The sequence below is a fragment of the Triturus cristatus genome, chromosome 1_1 (genome assembly GCF_964204655.1).
Source record: "Triturus cristatus chromosome 1_1, aTriCri1.1, whole genome shotgun sequence".
Lineage (NCBI taxonomy): Eukaryota > Metazoa > Chordata > Amphibia > Caudata > Salamandridae > Triturus > Triturus cristatus.
In genome coordinates, this window is record NC_140579.1 from 1,125,793,865 (window position 1) to 1,125,811,751 (window position 17,887).

The following is a 17,887-nucleotide window of genomic DNA, read 5'->3' on the forward strand; positions in this document are numbered from 1 at the left end:
CAGAGCTGGTCTAGAGTCAGAGAAACCGGGCCAGCAGAGCTGCTTTAGAGGGAGAGAACCAGGTCAGCAGAGCTGCTTTAAAGGGAGAGAACCAGGTCAGCAGAGCTGCACTATAGCCTAAGAACAAGGTTGCAGAGCTGCTCTAGAGCCAGAGAAACCAGGTCAGCAGAGCTGCTTTAGAGACAGAGAACCAGGTCAGCAGAGCTGCTTTAAAGCCAGAGAACCAAGTCAGCAGAGCTGCTCTAGAGCCTAAGAACCAGGTCGGCAGAGCTGCTCTAGAGGCACAGAAACCAGGTCAGCAGAGCTGCTTTAGAGGGAGAGAACCAGGTCGGCAGAGCTGCTCTAGAGCCAGAGAACCAGGTCAGCAGAGCTTCTTTAGCACCAGAGAACCAGGTCAGCAGAGCTGCTTTAGAGCTAGAGAACCAGGTCAGCAGAGCTGGTCTAGAGCCTGTGAACCAGGTCAGCAGAGCTGCTCCAGACCCAGATAACCAGGTCAGCAGAGCTGCTGTAGAGCCAGAGAAACCAGGTCAGCAGAGGTGCTTTTGAGGGAAACAACCAGGTCAGCACAGCTGGTCTAGAGCCTAAGAACCAGGACAGTACAGCTGCTCTAGAGCCAGAGAACCAGGTCAGCAAAGCTGCTTTAGAGCCAGAAAACCAGGTCAGCAGAGCTGCTTTAGAGGGAGAGAACCAGGTCAGCAGGGCTGCTCTAGAGCCAGAGGACCAGGTCAGCCGAGCTGCTGTAGAGCCAGAGAACCAGTTCAGCTGAGCTGCTTTAGAGCCATAGAACCAGGTCAGCAGAGCCGTTGTAGAGCCAGAGAACCAGGTCAGCAGAGCTGCTCTAGAGCCTAAAAAGCCGGACAGCAGATCTGCTGCTCTAGAGGCAGAGAACCAGGTCAGCAGAGCTGCTGTAGAGTCAGTGAAACCAGGTCAGCATAGCTGCTTTAGAGGGAGAGAACCAGGTCAGCAGAGCTGCTGTAGAGCCTAAGAACCAGGTCAGCAGAGCTGCTGTAGAGCCAGAGAACCAGGTCAGCAGAGCGGCTCTAGAGCCAGAGAACCAGGTCAGCAGAGCTGCTGTACAGCTAGAGAAACCAGGTCAGCAGAGCTGTTTTAGAGGGAGAGAACCAGGTCAGCAGAGCTGCTCCAGAGCCTAAGAACCAGGTCAGCACAGCTGTTCTAGAGCCAGAGAACCAGGTCAGTAGAGCTGCTTTAGCGCCAGAGAACCAGGTCAGCACAGCTGCTCTAGAGCCAGAGAAGCAGGTCAGCAGAGCTACTTTAGCGCCAGAGAACCAGGTCAGCAGAGCTGCACTAGAGCCTAAAAAGCCGGACAGCAGATCTGCTGCTCTAGAGGCAGAGAACCAGGTAAGCAGAGCTGCTGTAGAGTCAGAGAAACCAGGTCAGCATAGCTGCTTTAGAGGGAGAGAACCAGGTCAGCAGAGCTGCTCTAGAGCCTAAGAACCAGGTCTGGAGCCAGAGAACCAGGTCAGCAGAGCTGCTGTAGAGCCTAAGAACCAGGTCAGCAGAGCTGCTGTAGAGCCAGAGAACCAGGTCAGCAGAGCGGCTCTAGAGCCAGAGAACCAGGTCAGCAGAGCTGCTGTACAGCTAGAGAAACCAGGTCAGCAGAGCTGTTTTAGAGGGAGAGAACCAGGTCAGCAGAGCTGCTCCAGAGCCTAAGAACCAGGTCAGCACAGCTGTTCTAGAGCCAGAGAACCAGGTCAGTAGAGCTGCTTTAGCGCCAGAGAACCAGGTCAGCACAGCTGCTCTAGAGCCAGAGAAGCAGGTCAGCAGAGCTACTTAGCGCCAGAGAACCAGGTCAGCAGAGCTGCACTAGAGCCTAAGAACCAGGTCAGCAGAGCTGCTCTAGAGCCTAAGAACCAGGTCAGCAGAGCTGCTCTAGAGCCAGAGAAACCAGGTCAGCTGAGCTGCTTTAGAGGGAGAGAACCAGGTCAGCAGAGCTGCTTTAGAGGGAAAGAACCAGGTCAGCAGAGCTGCTCTAGAGCCTAAGAACCAGATAAGCACAGCTGCTCTAGAGCCAGAGAACCAGGTCAGCAGAGCTGCTTTAGAGCCAGAGAACCAGGTCAGCAGAGCTGCTTTAAAGCCAGAGAACCAGGTCAGCAGAGCTGCTCTTGAGCCTAAGAACCAGGTCGGCAGAGCTGCTCTAGAGGCAGAGAAACCAGGTCAGCAGAGCTGTTTTAGAGGGAGAGAACCAGGTCAGCAAAGCTGCTCTAGAGCCAGAGAACCAGGTCAGCAGAGCTTCTTTAGCGCCAGAGAACCATGTCAGCAGAGCTGCTTTAGAGCCAGAGATCCATGTCAGCAGAGCTGCTCTAGAGCCTAAGAACCAGGTCAGCAGAGCTGCTCTAGAGGCAGAGAACCAGGTCAGCAGAGCTGCTTTATAAGGAGAGAACCAGGTCAGCAGAACTGCTCTAGAGCCAGAGGACCAGGTCAGCCGAGCTGCTGTAAAGCCAGAGTACCAGGTCAGCAAATCTGCTTTAGAGCCAGAAAACCAGGTCAGCAGAGCTGCTTCAGAGGGAGAGAACCAGGTCAGCAGGGCTGCTCTAGAGCCAGAGGACCAGGTCAGATGAGCTGCTGTAGAGCCAGAGAACCAGTTCAGCTGAGCTGCTTTAGAGCCATAGAACCAGGTCAGCAGAGCCGTTGTAGAGCCAGAGAACCAGGTCAGCAGAGCTGCTCTAGAGCCTAAAAAGCCGGATAGCAGATCTGCTCTAGAGGCAGAGAACCAGGACAGCAGAGCTGCTCTAGAGGCAGAGAACCAGGTCAGCAGAGCTGCTGTAGAGTCAGAGAAACCAGGTCAGCATAGCTGCTTTAGAGGGAGAGAACCAGGTCAGCAGAGCTGCTCTAGAGCCTAAGAACCAGGTCTGGAGCCAGAGAACCAGGTCAGCAGAGCTGCTTTAGAGCCAGAGAACCAGGTCAGCAGAGCTGCTCTAGAGCCTAAGAACCAGGTCAGCAGAGCTGCTGTAGAGCCAGAGAACCAGGTCAGCAGAGCGGCTCTAGAGCCAGAGAACCAGTTCAGCAGAGCTGCTGTACAGCTAGAGAAACCAGGTCAGCAGAGCTGTCTTAGAGGGAGAGAACCAGGTCAGCAGAGCTGCTCCAGAGCCTAAGAACCAGGTCAGCACAGCTATTCTAGAGCCAGAGAACCAGGTCAGGAGAGCTGCTTTAGCGCCAGAGAACCAGGTCAGCACAGCTGCTCTAGAGCCAGAGAAGCAGGTCAGCAGAGCTGCTTTAGCGCCAGAGAACCAGGTCAGCAGAGCTGCTTTAGCGCCAGAGAACCAGGTCAGCAGAGCTGCTTTAGAGCCAGAGAACCAGGTCAGCAGAGCTGCTCTAGAGCCAGAGAACCAGGGCAGCAGAGCTGCTGTAGAGCTAGAGAAACCAGGTCAGCAGAGCTGCTTTAGAGGGAGAGAACCAGGTCAGCAGAGCTGCTCCAGAGCCAGAGAACAAGGTCAGCAGAGCTGCACTAGAGCCTAAGAACCAGTTCAGCAGAGCTGCTCTAGAGCCAGAGAACTAGGTCAGTCTAGCTGCTGTAGAGCCAGAGAACCAGGTCAGCAGAGCTGCACTAGAGCATAAGAACAAGGTCAGCAGAGCTGGTCTAGAGTCAGAGAAACCAGGCCAGCAGAGCTGCTTTAGAGGGAGAGAACCAGGTCAGCAGAGCTGCTTTAAAGGTAGAGAACCAGGTCAGCAGAGCTGCACTATAGCCTAAGAACAAGGTTGCAGAGCTGCTCTAGAGCCAGAGAAACCAGTTCAGCAGAGCTGCTTTAGAGACAGAGAACCAGGTCAGCAGAGCTGCTTTAAAGCCAGAGAACCAAGTCAGCAGAGCTGCTCTAGAGCCTAAGAACCAGGTCGGCAGAGCTGCTCTAGAGGCACAGAAACCAGGTCAGCAGAGCTGCTTTAGAGGGAGAGAACCAGGTCAGCAGAGCTGCTCTAGAGCCAGAGAACCAGGTCAGCAGAGCTTCTTTAGCGCCAGAGAACCAGGTCAGCAGAGCTGCTTTAGAGCTAGAGAACCAGGTCAGCAGAGCTGGTCTAGAGCCTATGAACCAGGTCAGCAGAGCTGCTCCAGACCCAGATAACCAGGTCAGCAGAGCTGCTGTAGAGCCAGAGAAACCAGGTCAGCAGAGGTGCTTTTGAGGGAAACAACCAGGTCAGCACAGCTGGTCTAGAGCCTAAGAACCAGGACAGTACAGCTGCTCTAGAGCCAGAGAACCTGGTCAGCAAAGCTGCTTTAGAGCCAGAAAACCAGGTCAGCAGAGCTGCTTTAGAGGGAGAGAACCAGGTCAGCAGGGCTGCTCTAGAGCCAGAGGACCAGGTCAGCCGAGCTGCTGTAGAGCCAGAGAACCAGTTCAGCTGAACTGCTTTAGAGCCATAGAACCAGGTCAGCAGAGCCGTTGTAGAGCCAGAGAACCAGGTCAGCAGAGCTGCTCTAGAGCCTAAAAAGCCGGACAGCCGATCTGCTCTAGAGGCAGAGAACCAGGACAGCAGAGCTGCTCTAGAGGCAGAGAACCAGGTCAGCAGAGCTTCTGTAGAGTCAGAGAAACCAGGTCAGCATAGCTGCTTTAGAGGGAGAGAACCAGGTCAGCAGAGCTGCTCTAGAGCCTAAGAACCAGGTCTGGAGCCAGAGAACCAGGTCAGCAGAGCTGCTTTAGAGGCAGAGAACCAGGTCAGCAGAGCTGCTCTAGAGCCTAAGAACCAGGTCAGCAGAGCTGCTGTAGAGCCAGAGAACCAGGTCAGCAGAGCGGCTCTAGAGCCAGAGAACCAGGTCAGCAGAGCTGCTGTACAGCTAGAGAAACCAGGTCAGCAGAGCTGTTTTAGAGGGAGAGAACCAGGTCAGCAGAGCTGCTCCAGAGCCTAAGAACCAGGTCAGCACAGCTGTTCTAGAGCCAGAGAACCAGGTCAGCAGAGCTGCATTAGCGCCAGAGAACCAGGTCAGCAGAGCTGCTCCAGAGGCTAAGAACCAGGTCAGCACAGCTGCTCTAGAGCCAGAGAAGCAGGTCAGCAGAGCTGCTTTAGCGCCAGAGAACCAGGTCAGCAGAGCTGCTTTAGAGCCAGAGAACCAGGTCAGCAGAGCTGCAGTAGAGCCTAAGAACCAGGCCAGCAGAGCTGCTCTAGAGCCTAAGAACCAGGTCAGCAGAGCTTCTCTAGAGGCAGAGAACCAGGTCAGCAGAGCTGCTTTAGAGTGAGAGAACCAGGTCAGCAGAGCTGCTCTAGAGCCAGAGGACCAGGTCAGCCGAGTGGCTGTAGAGCCAGAGAACCAGGTCAGCAGAGCTGCACTAGAGCCTAAGAACAAGGTCAGCAGAGCTGCTCTAGAGCCAGAGAAACCAGGTCAGCTGAGCTGCTTTAGAGGGAGAGAACCAGGTCAGCAGAGCTGCTCTAGAGCCTAAGAACCAGATAAGCACAGCTGCTCTAGAGCCAGAGAACCAGGTCAGCAGAGCTGCTTTAGAGCCAGAGAACCAGGTCAGCAGAGCTGCTCTAGAGCCTAAGAACCAGGTCGGCAGAGCTGCTCTAGAGGCAGAGAAACCATGTCAGCAGAGCTGCTTTAGAGGGAGAGAACCAGGTCAGCAGAGCTGCTCTAGAGCCAGAGAACCAGGTCAGCAGAGCTTCTTTAGCGCCAGAGAACCATGTCAGCAGAGCTGCTTTAGAGCCAGAGAACCAGGTCAGCAGAGCTGCTCTGGAGCCTAAGAACCAGGTCAGCAGAGCTGCTTTAGATGGAGAGAACCAGGTAAGCAGAACTGCTCTAGAGCCAGAGGACCAGCTCAGCCGAGCTGCTGTAGAGCCAGAGTACCAGGTCAGCAGAGCTGCTCAAGAGTCAGAGAAACCAGGTCAGCAGAGCAGCTTTAGAGGGAGAGAACCATGTCAGCAGAGCTGTTCTAGAGCCTAAGAACCAGGTCAGCACGGCTGCTCTAGAGCCAGAGAACCAGTTCAGCACAGCTGCTTTAGAGCCAGAGAACCAGGTCAGAAGAGCTGCTTAAGAGCCGGAGAACCAGGTCAGCAGAGCTACTCTAGAGCCTAGCAACCAGGTCAGCAGAGCTGCTCTGGAGGCAGAGAAACCAGGTCAGCAGAGCTGCTGTAGAGCCAGAGAAACCTGGTCAGCAGACCTGCTTTAGAGCCTGAGAACCAGGCAAGCATAGCTGCTCTAGAGCTAGAGAACCAGGTCAGCAGAGCTGCTTTAGAGCCAGAGAACCAGGTCAGCAGAGCTGCTCTAGAGCCTAAGAACCAGGTCAGCAGAGCTGCTGTAGAGCCTAAGAACCAGGTTAGCAGAGCTGCTCTAGAGCCAGATAACCAGGTCAGCAGAGCTGCTGTAGAGCCAGAGAAACCAGGTCAGCAGAGTGGCTTTAGAAGGAGAGAACCAGGTCAGCAGAGCTGCTCTAGAGCCTAAGAACCAGGTCAGCAGAGCTGCTCTAGAGCCTAAGAACCAGGTCAGCACAGCTGTTTAGAGCCAGAAAATCAGGTCAGCAGACCTGCTTTAGAGCAGGAGAAACCAGGACAGCAGAGCTGCTTTAGAGACAGAAAACCAGGTTAGCAGAACTGCATTCGAGCCAGAGAACCAGGTCAGCAGAGCAGTTGTAGAGCCAGAGAACCAGGTCAGCAGAGCTGCTCTAGAGCCTGAGAACCAGGACAGTACAGCTGCTCTGGAGTCAGAGAACCAGGTCAGCAAAGCTGCTTTCGAGCCAGAAAACCAGGCCAGCAGAGCTGCTCTAGAGCCTAAGAACCAGGTCAGCAGAGCTGCTCTAGAGTCAGAGAACCAGGTCAGCAAAGCTGCTTTCGAGCCAGAAAACCAGGCCAGCAGAGCTGCTCTAGAGCCTAAGAACCAGGTCAGCAGAGCTGCTCTAGAGGCAGAGAACCAGGTCAGCAGAACTGCTTTAGAGGGAGAGAACCAGGTCAGCAGAGCTGTTTAGAGCCAGAAAACCAGGTCAGCAGACCTGCTTTAGAGCAGGAGAAACCAGGACAGCAGAGCTGCTTTAGAGACAGAAAACCAGGTTAGCAGAACTGCATTCGAGCCAGAGAACCAGGTCAGCAGAGCAGTTGTAGAGCCAGAGAACCAGGTCAGCAGAGCTGCTCTAGAGCCTGAGAACCAGGACAGTACAGCTGCTCTGGAGTCAGAGAACCAGGTCAGCAAAGCTGCTTTCGAGCCAGAAAACCAGGCCAGCAGAGCTGCTCTAGAGCCTAAGAACCAGGTCAGCAGAGCTGCTCTAGAGTCAGAGAACCAGGTCAGCAAAGCTGCTTTCGAGCCAGAAAACCAGGCCAGCAGAGCTGCTCTAGAGCCTAAGAACCAGGTCAGCAGAGCTGCTCTAGAGGCAGAGAACCAGGTCAGCAGAGCTGCTTTAGAGGGAGAGAACCAGGTCAGCAGAGCTGCTCTAGAGCTAGAGTACCAGGTCAGCCGAGTTGCTGTAGAGCCAGAGAACCAGGTCAGCAGAGCTGCACTAGAGCCTAAGAACAAGGTCAGCAGAGCTGCTCTAGAGCCAGAGAAACCAGGTCAGCTGAGCTGCTTTAGAGGGAGAGAACCAGGTCAGCAGAGCTGCTTTAGTGGGAAAGAACCAGGTCAGCAGAGCTGCTCTAGAGCCTAAGAACCAGCAAAGCACAGCTGCTCTAGAGCCAGAGAACCAGGTCAGCAGAGCTGCTTTAGAGCCAGAGAACCAGGTCAGCAGAGCTGCTTTAAAGCCAGAGAACCAGGTCAGCAGAGCTGCTCTAGAGCCTAAGAACCAGGTCGGCAGAGCTGCTCTAGAGGCAGAGAAACCATGTCAGCAGAGCTGCTTTAGAGGGAGAGAACCAGGTCAGCAGAGCTGCTCTAGAGCCAGAGAACCAGGTCAGCAGAGCTTCTTTAGCGCCAGAGAACAATGTCTGCAGAGCTGCTTTAGAGCCAGAGAACCAGGTCAGCAGAGCTGCTCTAGAGCCTAAGAACCAGGTCAGCAGAGCTGCTCTAGAGGCAGAGAACCAGGTCAGCAGAGCTGCTTTATAAGGAGAGAACCAGATCAGCAGAACTGCTCTAGAGCCAGAGGACCTGGTCAGCCGAGCTGCTGTAGAGCCAGAGTACCAGGTCAGCAGAGCTGCTCAAGAGTCAGAGAAACCAGGTCAGCAGATCAGCTTTAGAGGGAGAGAACCATGTCAGCAGAGCTGTTCTAGAGCCTAAGAACCAGGTCAGCACAGCTGCTTTAGAGCCAGAGAACCAGGTCAGCACAGCTGCTTTAGAGCCAGAGAACCAGGTCAGCAGAGCTGCTTAAGAGCCGGAGAACCAGGTCACCAGAGCTACTCTAGAGCCTAGGAACCAGGTCAGCAGAGCTGCTCTGGAGGCAGAGAAACCAGGTCAGCAGAGCTGCTGTAGAGCCAGAGAAACCTGGTCAGCAGACCTGCTTTAGAGCCTACGAACCAGGCAAGCATAGCTGCTCTAGAGCTAGAGAACCAGGTCAGCAGAGCTGCTTTAGAGCCAGAGAACCAGGTCAGCAGAGCTGCTCTAGAGCCTAAGAACCAGGTCAGCAGAGCTGCTGTAGAGCCTAAGAACCAGGTCAGCAGAGCTGCTGTAGAGCCAGAGAAACCAGGTCAGCAGAGTGGCTTTAGAAGGAGAGAACCAGGTCAGCAGAGCTGCTCTAGAGCCAAAGAACCAGTTCAGCAGAGCTGCTCTAGAGCCTAAGAACCAGGTCAGCACAGCTGTTTAGAGCCAGAAAACCAGGTCAGCAGACCTGCTTTAGAGCAGGAGAAACCAGGACAGCAGAGCTGCTTTAGAGACAGAAAACCAGGTTAGCAGAACTGCATTAGAGCCAGAGAACCAGGTCAGCAGAGCAGTTGTAGAGCCAGAGAACCAGGTTAACAGAGCTGCTCTAGAGCCTGAGAACCAGGACAGTACAGCTGCTCTAGAGTCAGAGAACCAGGTCAGCAAAGCTGCTTTCGAGCCAGAAAACCAGGTTAGCAGAGCTGCTTTAGAGCCAGGTCAGCAGAGCTGCTTTAGAGCCAGAGAAGCAGGTCAGCAGAGCTGCTCTAAAGCCTAAGAACCAGGTCAGCAGAGCTGCTTTAAAGCCAGAGAACCAGGTTAGCAGAGCTGCTTTAGAGCCAGGTCAGCAGTCCTGCTTTAGAGTCAGCGAGGAAGGTCAGCAGAGCTGCTCTAGAGCCTAAGAACCAGGTCAGCAGAGCTGCTCTAGAGGCAGAGAACCAGGTCAGCAGAGCTGCTTTAGAAGGAGAGAACCAGGCCAGCAGAACTGCTCTAGAGCCAGAGGACCAGGTCAGCCGAGCTGCTGTAGAGCCAGAGAACCAGGTCAGCAGACCTCCTCTAGAGGCTAAGAACCAGGTCAGCAGAGCTGCTCTAGAGGGAGAGAAGCAGGTCAGCAGAGCTGCTTTAGAGGGAGAGAACCAGGTCAGCAGAGCTGCACTAGAGACCAGAGAACCTGGTCAGCAGAGCTGCTTTAGAGTCAGAGAACCAGGTCAGCAGAGCTGCTTAAGAGTCAGAGAACCAGGTCAGCAGAGCTGCTCTAGAGCCTAAGAACCAGGTCATCAGAGCTGCCCTAGAGGCAGAGAAACCAGGTCAGCAAAGCTGCTTTAGAGGGAGAGAACCAGGTCAGCAGAGCTGCTTTAGAGCCAGAGAACCAGGTCAGCAGAGCTGCTGTAGAGACAGAGAAACCAGATCAGCAGAGCTGCTTTAGAGGGAGAGAACCAGGTCAGCAGAGCTGCTCTAGAGACTAAGAACTAGGTCAGCAGAGCTGCTCTAGAGCCAGAGAACCAGGTCAGCAGAGCTGCTGTAGAGCTAGAGAAACAAGGTCAGCAGAGCTGCTTTAGAGGGAGAGAACCAGGTCAGCAGAGCTGCTCCAGAGCCTAAGAACCAGGTCAACACAGCTGCTCTAAAGCCAGAGAACCAGGTCAGCAGAGCTGCTTTAGCGCCAGAGATCCAGGTCAGCAGAGCTAATCCAGAGCCTAAGAACCAGGTCAGCAGAGCTGCTTTAGAGTCAGAGGACCAGGTGAGCAAAGCTGCTTAAGAGCCAGAGAACCAGGTCAGCAGAGCTGCTCTAGAGCCTAAGAATCAGGTCAGCAGAGCTGCTCTAGAGGCAGAGAAACCAGGTCAGCAAAGCTGCTTTAGAGGGAGAGAACCAGGTCAGCAGAGCTGCTTTAGAGCCAGAGAACCAGGTCAGCAGAGCTGCTCTAGAGCCTATGAACCAGGTCAGCAGAGCTGCTCCAGGCCCAGAGAACCAGGTCAGCAGAGCTGCTCTGGAGGCAGAGAAACCAGGTCAGCAGAGCTGCTGTAGAGCCAGAGAAACCTGGTCAGCAGACCTGCTTTAGAGCCTAAGAACCAGGCAAGCATAGCTGCTCTAGAGCTAGAGAACCAGGTCAGCAGAGCTGCTTTAGAGCCAGAGAACCAGGTCAGCAGAGCTGCTCTAGAGCCTAAGAACCAGGTCAGCAGAGCTGCTGTAGAGCCTAAGAACCAGGTTAGCAGAGCTGCTCTAGAGGCAGATAACCAGGTCAGCAGAGCTGCTGTAGAGCCAGAGAAACCAGGCCAGCAGAGTGGCTTTAGAAGGAGAGAACCAGGTCAGCAGAGCTGCTCTAGAGCCTAAGAACCAGGTCAGCAGAGCTGTTCTAGAACCTAAGAACCAGGTCAGCACAGCTGTTTAGAGCCAGAAAACCAGGTCAGGAGACCTGCTTTAGAGCAGGAGAAACCAGGACAGCAGAGCTGCTTTAGAGACAGAAAACCAGGTTAGCAGAACTGCATTAGAGCCAGAGAACCAGGTCAGCAGAGCAGTTGTAGAGCCAGAGAACCAGGTCAGGAGAGCTGCTCTAGAGCCTGAGAACCAGGACAGTACAGCTGCTCTAGAGTCAGAGAACCAGGTCAGCAAAGCTGCTTTCGAGCCAGAAAACCAGGTTAGCAGAGCTGCTTTAGAGCCAGGTCAGCAGAGCTGCTTTAGAGCCAGAGAAGAAGGTCATCAGAGCTGCTCTAGAGCCTAAGAACCAGGTCAGCAGAGCTGCTTTAAAGCCAGAGACCCAGGTTAGCAGAGCTGCTTTAGAGCCCGGTCAGCAGTCCTGCTTTAAAGTCAGCAAGGAAGGTCAGCAGAGCTGCTCTAGAGCCTAAGAACCAGGTCAGCAGAGCTGCTCTAGAGGCAGAGAACCAGGTCAGCAGAGCTGCTTTAGAAGGAGAGAACCAGGTCAGCAGAACTGCTCTAGAGCCAGAGGACCAGGTCAGCCGAGCTGCTGTAGAGCCAGAGAACCAGGTCAGCAGACCTCCTCTAGAGGCTAAGAACCAGGTCAGCAGAGCTGCTCTAGAGGGAGAGAAGCAGGTCAGCAGAGCTGCTTTAGAGGGAGAGAACCAGGTCAGCAGAGCTGCACTAGAGCCAGAGAACCTGGTCAGCAGAGCTGCTTTAGAGTCAGAGAACCAGGTCAGCAGAGCTGCTTAAGAGTCAGAGAACCAGGTCAGCAGAGCTGCTCTAGAGCCTAAGAACCAGGTCAGCAGAGCTGCCCTAGAGGCAGAGAAACCAGGTCAGCAAAGCTGCTTTAGAGGGAGAGAACCAGGTCAGCAGAGCTGCTTTAGAGCCAGAGAACCAGGTCAGCAGAGCTGCTGTAGAGACAGAGAAACCAGATCAGCAGAGCTGCTTTAGAGGGAGAGAACCAGGTCAGCAGAGCTGCTCTAGAGACTAAGAACTAGGTCAGCAGAGCTGCTCTAGAGCCAGAGAAACCAGATCAGCAGAGCTGCTTTAGAGGGAGAGAACCAGGTCAGCAGAGCTGCTCTAGAGCCTAAGAACCAGGTCAGCAGAGCTGCTCTAGAGCCAGAGAACCAGGTCAGTAGAGCTGCTGTAGAGCTAGAGAAACAAGGTCAGCAGAGCTGCTTTAGAGGGAGAGAACCAGGTCAGCAGAGCTGCTCCAGAGCCTAAGAACCAGGTCAACACAGCTGCTCTAGAGCCAGAGAACCAGGTCAGCAGAGCTGCTTTAGCGCCAGAGATCCAGGTCAGCAGAGCTAATCCAGAGCCTAAGAACCAGGTCAGCACAGCTGCTCTAGAGCCAGAGAACCAGGTGGTCAGCAGAGCTGCTTTAGAGCCAGAGAACCAGGTCAGCAGAGCTGCTTTAGAGCCAGAGAACCAGGTCAGCAGAGCTGCACTAGAGCCTAAGAACCAGGTCAGCAGAGCTGCTCTAGAGGCTAAGAACCAGGTCAGCAGAGCTGCTCTAGAGGCAGAGAACCAGGTCAGGAGAGCTGCTTTAGAGGGAGAGAACCAGGTCAGCAGAGCTGCTCTAGAGCCAGAGGACCAGGTCAGCCTAGCTGCTGTAGAGCCAGAGAAACCAGGTCAACAGAGCTGCTTTAGAGCCTGAGAACCAGGTCAGCAGATCTGCTCTAGAGCCAGACAACCAGGTCAGCCGAGCTGCTTTAGAGCCAGAGAACCAGGTTAGCAGAGCTGCTCTAGAGGCTAAGAACCAGGTCAGCAGAGCTGCTCTAGAGCCTAAGAACCAGGTCAGCAGAGCTGTTCTAGAACCTAAGAACCAGGTCAGCACAGCTGTTTAGAGCCAGAAAACCAGGTCAGCAGACCTGCTTTAGAGCAGGAGAAACCAGGACAGCAGAGCTGCTTTAGAGACAGAAAGCCAGGTTAGCAGAACTGCATTAGAGCCAGAGAACCAGGTCAGCAGAGCAGTTGTAGAGCCAGAGAACCAGGTCAGCAGAGCTGCTCTAGAGCCTGAGAACCAGGACAGTACAGCTGCTCTAGAGTCAGAGAACCAGGTCAGCAAAGCTGCTTTCGAGCCAGAAAACCAGGTTAGCAGAGCTGCTTTAGAGCCAGGTCAGCAGAGCTGCTTTAGAGCCAGAGAAGCAGGTCATCAGAGCTGCTCTAGAGCCTAAGAACCAGGTCAGCAGAGCTGCTTTAAAGCCAGAGAACCAGGTTAGCAGAGCTGCTTTAGAGCCCGGTCAGCAGTCCTGCTTTAAAGTCAGCAAGGAAGGTCAGCAGAGCTGCTCTAGAGCCTAAGAACCAGGTCAGCAGAGCTGCTCTAGAGGCAGAGAACCAGGTCAGCAGAGCTGCTTTAGAAGGAGAGAACCAGGTCAGCAGAACTGCTCTAGAGCCAGAGGACCAGGTCAGCCGAGCTGCTGTAGAGCCAGAGAACCAGGTCAGCAGACCTCCTCTAGAGGCTAAGAACCAGGTCAGCAGAGCTGCTCTAGAGGGAGAGAAGCAGGTCAGCAGAGCTGCTTTAGAGGGAGAGAACCAGGTCAGCAGAGCTGCACTAGAGCCAGAGAACCTGGTCAGCAGAGCTGCTTTAGAGTCAGAGAACCAGGTCAGCAGAGCTGCTTAAGAGTCAGAGAACCAGGTCATCAGAGCTGCTCTAGAGCCTAAGAACCAGGTCAGCAGAGCTGCCCTAGAGGCAGAGAAACCAGGTCAGCAAAGCTGCTTTAGAGGGAGAGAACCAGGTCAGCAGAGCTGCTTTAGAGCCAGAGAACCAGGTCAGCAGAGCTGCTGTAGAGACAGAGAAACCAGATCAGCAGAGCTGCTTTAGAGGGAGAGAACCAGGTCAGCAGAGCTGCTCTAGAGACTAAGAACTAGGTCAGCAGAGCTGCTCTAGAGCCAGAGAAACCAGATCAGCAGAGCTGCTTTAGAGGGAGAGAACCAGGTCAGCAAAGCTGCTCTAGAGCCTAAGAACCAGGTCAGCAGAGCTGCTCTAGAGCCAGAGAACCAGGTCAGTAGAGCTGCTGTAGAGCTAGAGAAACAAGGTCAGCAGAGCTGCTTTAGAGGGAGAGAACCAGGTCAGCAGAGCTGCTCCAGAGCCTAAGAACCAGGTCAACACAGCTGCTCTAGAGCCAGAGAACCAGGTCAGCAGAGCTGCTTTAGCGCCAGAGATCCAGGTCAGCAGAGCTAATCCAGAGCCTAAGAACCAGGTCAGCACAGCTGCTCTAGAGCCAGAGAACCAGGTGGTCAGCAGAGCTGCTTTAGTGCCAGAGAACCAGGTCAGCAGAGCTGCTTTAGAGCCAGAGAACCAGGTCAGCAGAGCTGCACTAGAGCCTAAGAACCAGGTCAGCAGAGCTGCTCTAGAGGCTAAGAACCAGGTCAGCAGAGCTGCTCTAGAGGCAGAGGACCAGGTCAGGAGAGCTGCTTTGGAGGGAGAGAACCAGGTCAGCAGAGCTGCTCTAGAGCCAGAGGACCAGGTCAGCCTAGCTGCTGTAGAACCAGAGAACCAGGTCAGCAGAGCTGCACTAGAGCCTAAGAACAAGGTCAGCAGAGCTGCTCTAGAGCCAGAGAAGCAGGCCAGTAGACCTGTTTTAGAGGGAGAGAACCAGGTCAGCAGAGCTGCTCTAGAGCCTAAGAACCAGGTCAGCAGAGCTGCTCTAGAGGCAGAGAAACCAGGTCAGCAAAGCTCCTTGAGAGGGAGAGAACCAGGTCAGCAGAGATGCTTTAGAGCCAGAGAACCAGGTCAGCAGAGCTGCTTTAGAGCCAGAGAACCAGGTCATCAGAGTTTCTCTAGAGCCTATGAACCAGGTCAGGAGAGCTGTTCCAGGCCCAGAGAACCAGGCCAGCAGAGCTGCTGTAGAGCCAGCGAAACCTGGTCAGCAGATCTGCATTAGAGCCTAAGAAGCAGGCAAACATAGCTGCTCTAGAGCCAGAGAACCAGGTCAGCAGAGCTGCTTTAGAGCCAGAGAACCAAGTCAGCAAAGCTGCTCTAGAGCCTAAGAATCAGGTCAGCAGAGCTGCTCTAGAGCCTAATAACTAGGTCAGCAGAGCTGCTCTAGAGCCAGATAACCAGGTCAGCAGAGCTGCTGTAGAGCCAGAGAAACCAGATCAGCAGAGCTGCTCTAGAGCCTATGAACCAGGTCAGCAGAGCTGCTCCAGGCCCAGAGAACCAGGTCAGCAGAGCTGCTGTAGAGCCAGAGAAACCTGGTCAGCAGATCTGCATTAGAGCCTAAGAAGCAGGCAAGCATAGCTTCTCTAGAGCCAGATAACCAGGTCAGCAGAGCTGCTGTAGAGCCAGTGAAACCAGATCAGCAGAGCTGCTTTAGAGGGAGAGAACCAGGTCAGCAGAGCTGCTCTAGAGCCTAAGAACTAGGTCAGCAGAGCTACTCTAGAGCCAGAGAACCAGGTCAGCAGAGCTGCTTTAGAGGGAGAAAACCAGGTCAGCAGAGCTGCTCCAGAGCCTAAGAACCAGGTCAACACAGCTGCTCTAGAGCCAGAGAACCAGGTCAGGAGAGCTGCTTTAGCGCCAGAGATCCAGGTCAGCAGAGCTAATCCAGAGCCTAAGAACCAGGTCAGCAGAGCTGCTTTAGAGTCAGAGAACCAGGTCAGCAGAGCTGCTTAAGAGCCAGAGAACCAGGTCAGCAGAGCTGCTCTAGAGCCTAAGAACCAGGTCAGCAGAGCTGCTCTTTAGGCAGAGAAACCAGGTCAGCAAAGCTGCTTTAGAGGGAGAGAACCAGGTCAGCAGAGGTGCTCTAGAGCCTATGAACCAGGTCAGCAGAGCTGCTCCAGGCCCAGAGAACCAGGTCAGCAGAGCTGCGGTAGAGCCAGAGAGACCTGGTCAGCAGATCCGCATTAGAGCCTAAGAAGCAGGCAAGCATAGCTTCTCTAGAGCCAGAGAACCAGGTCAGCAGAGCTGCTCTAAAGCCTAATACCCAGGTCAGCAGAGCTGCTCTAGAGCCATATAACCACGTCAGCAGAGCTGCTGTAGAGCCAGAGAAATCAGATCAGCAGAGCTGCTTTAGAGGGAGAGAACCAGGTCAGCAGAGCTGCTCTAGAGCCTAAGAACCAGGTCAGCAGAGCTGCTCTAGAGCCAGAGAATCAGGTCAGCAGAGCTGCTGTAGAGCTAGAGAAACAAGGTCAGCAGAGCTGCTTTAGAGGGAGAGAACCAGGTCAGCAGAGCTGCTCCAGAGCCTAAGAACCAGGTCAACACAGCTGCTCTAGAGCCAGAGAACCAGGTCAGCAGAGCTGATTTAGCGCCAGAGATCCAGGTCAGCAGAGCTAATCCAGAGCCTAAGAACCAGGTCAGCACAGCTGCTCTAGAGCCAGAGAACCAGGTGGTCAGCAGAGCTGCTTTAGCGCCAGAGAACCAGGTCAGCAGAGCTGCTTTAGAGCCAGAGAACCAGGTCAGCAGAGCTGCACTAGAGCCTAAGAACCAGGTCAGCAGAGCTGCTCTAGAGGCTAAGAACCAGGTCAGCAGAGCTGCTCTAGATGCAGAGAACCAAGTCAGGAGAGCTGCTTTAGAGGGAGAGAACCAGGTCAGCAGAGATGCTCTAGAGCTTGAGGACCAGGTCAGCCTAGCTGCTGTAGAGCCAGAGAACCAGGTCAGCAGATCTGCACTACAGCCGAAGAACAGGGTCAGCAGAGCTGCTCTAGAGCCAGAGAAGCAGGTCAGTAGAGCTGTTTTAGAGGGAGAGAACCAGGTCAGCAGAGCTGCTCTAGAGCCTAAGAACCAGGTCAGCAGAGCTGCTTTAGAGTCAGAGAACCAGGTCAGCAGAGCTGCTTAAGAGCCTAAGAACCAGGTCAGCAGAGCTGCTCTAGAGCCTAAGAACCAGGTCAGCAGAGCTGCTCTAGAGGCAGAGAAACCAGGTCAGCAAAGCTTCTTGAGAGGGAGAGAACCAGGTTAGCAGAGGTGCTTTAGAGCCAGAGAACCAGGCCAGTAGAGCTGCTTTAGAGCAAGAGAACCAGGTCAGCAGAGCTGCACTACAGCCTAAGAACAGGTTCAGCAGAGCTGCTCTAGAGCCAGAGAAGCAGGTCAGTAGAGCTGTTTTAGAGGGAGAGAACCAGGTCAGCAGAGCTGCTCTAGAGCCTAAGAACCAGGTCAGCACAGCTGCTCTAGAGCCAGAGAACCAGGTCAGCAGAGCTGCTTTAGAGTCAGAGAACCAGGTCAGCAGAGCTGCTTAAGAGCCTAAGAACCAGGCCAGCAGAGCTGCTCTAGAGCCTAAGAACTAGGTCAGCAGAGCTGCTCTAGAGCCAGAGAACCAGGTCAGCAGAGCTGCTGTAGAGCTAGAGAAACAAGGTCAGCAGAGCTGCTTTAGAGGGAGAGAACCAGGTCAGCAGAGCTGCTCCAGAGCCTAAGAACCAGGTCAACACAGCTGCTCTAGAGCCAGAGAACCAGGTCAGCAGAGCTGCTTTAGCGCCAGAGATCCAGGTCAGCAGAGCTAATCCAGAGCCTAAGAACCAGGTCAGCAGAGCTGCTTTAGAGTCAGAGAACCAGGTGAGCAAAGCTGCTTAAGAGCCAGAGAACCAGGTCAGCAGAGCTGCTCTAGAGCCTAAGAACCAGGTCAGCAGAGCTGCTCTAGAGGCAGAGAAACCAGGTCAGCAAAGCTGCTTTAGAGGGAGAGAACCAGGTCAGCAGAGCTGCTTTAGAGCCAGAGAACCAGGTCAGCAAAGCTGCTCTAGAGCCTATGAACCAGGTCAGCAGAGCTGCTGCAGGCCCAGAGAACCAGGTCAGCAGAGCTGCGGTAGAGCCACAGAAACCTGGTCAGCAGATCTGCATTAGAGCCTAAGAACCAGGTCAGCAGAGCTACTCTAGAGCCTAATACCCAGGTCAGCAGAGCTTCTCTATAGCCAGAGAACCAGGTCAGCAGAGCTGCTCTAGAGCCTAAGAATCAGGTCAGCAGAGCTACTCTAGAGCCTAATACCCAGGTCAGCAGAGCTGCTCTAGAGCCAGATAACCAGGTCAGCAGAGCTGCTGTAGAGCCAGAGAAACCAGATCAGCAGAGCTGCTTTAGAGGGAGAGAACCAGGTCAGCAGAGCTGCTCTAGAGCATAAGAACCAGGTCAGCAGAGCTGCTCTAGAGCCAGAGAACCAGGTCAGTAGAGCTGCTGTAGAGCTAGAGAAACAAGGTCAGCAGAGCTGCTTTAGAGGGAGAGAACCAGGACAGCAGATCTGCTCCAGAGCCTAAGAACCAGGTCAACACAGCTGCTCTAGAGCCAGAGAACCAGGTCAGCAGAGGTGCTTTAGCGCCAGAGATCCAGGTCAGCAGAGCTAATCCA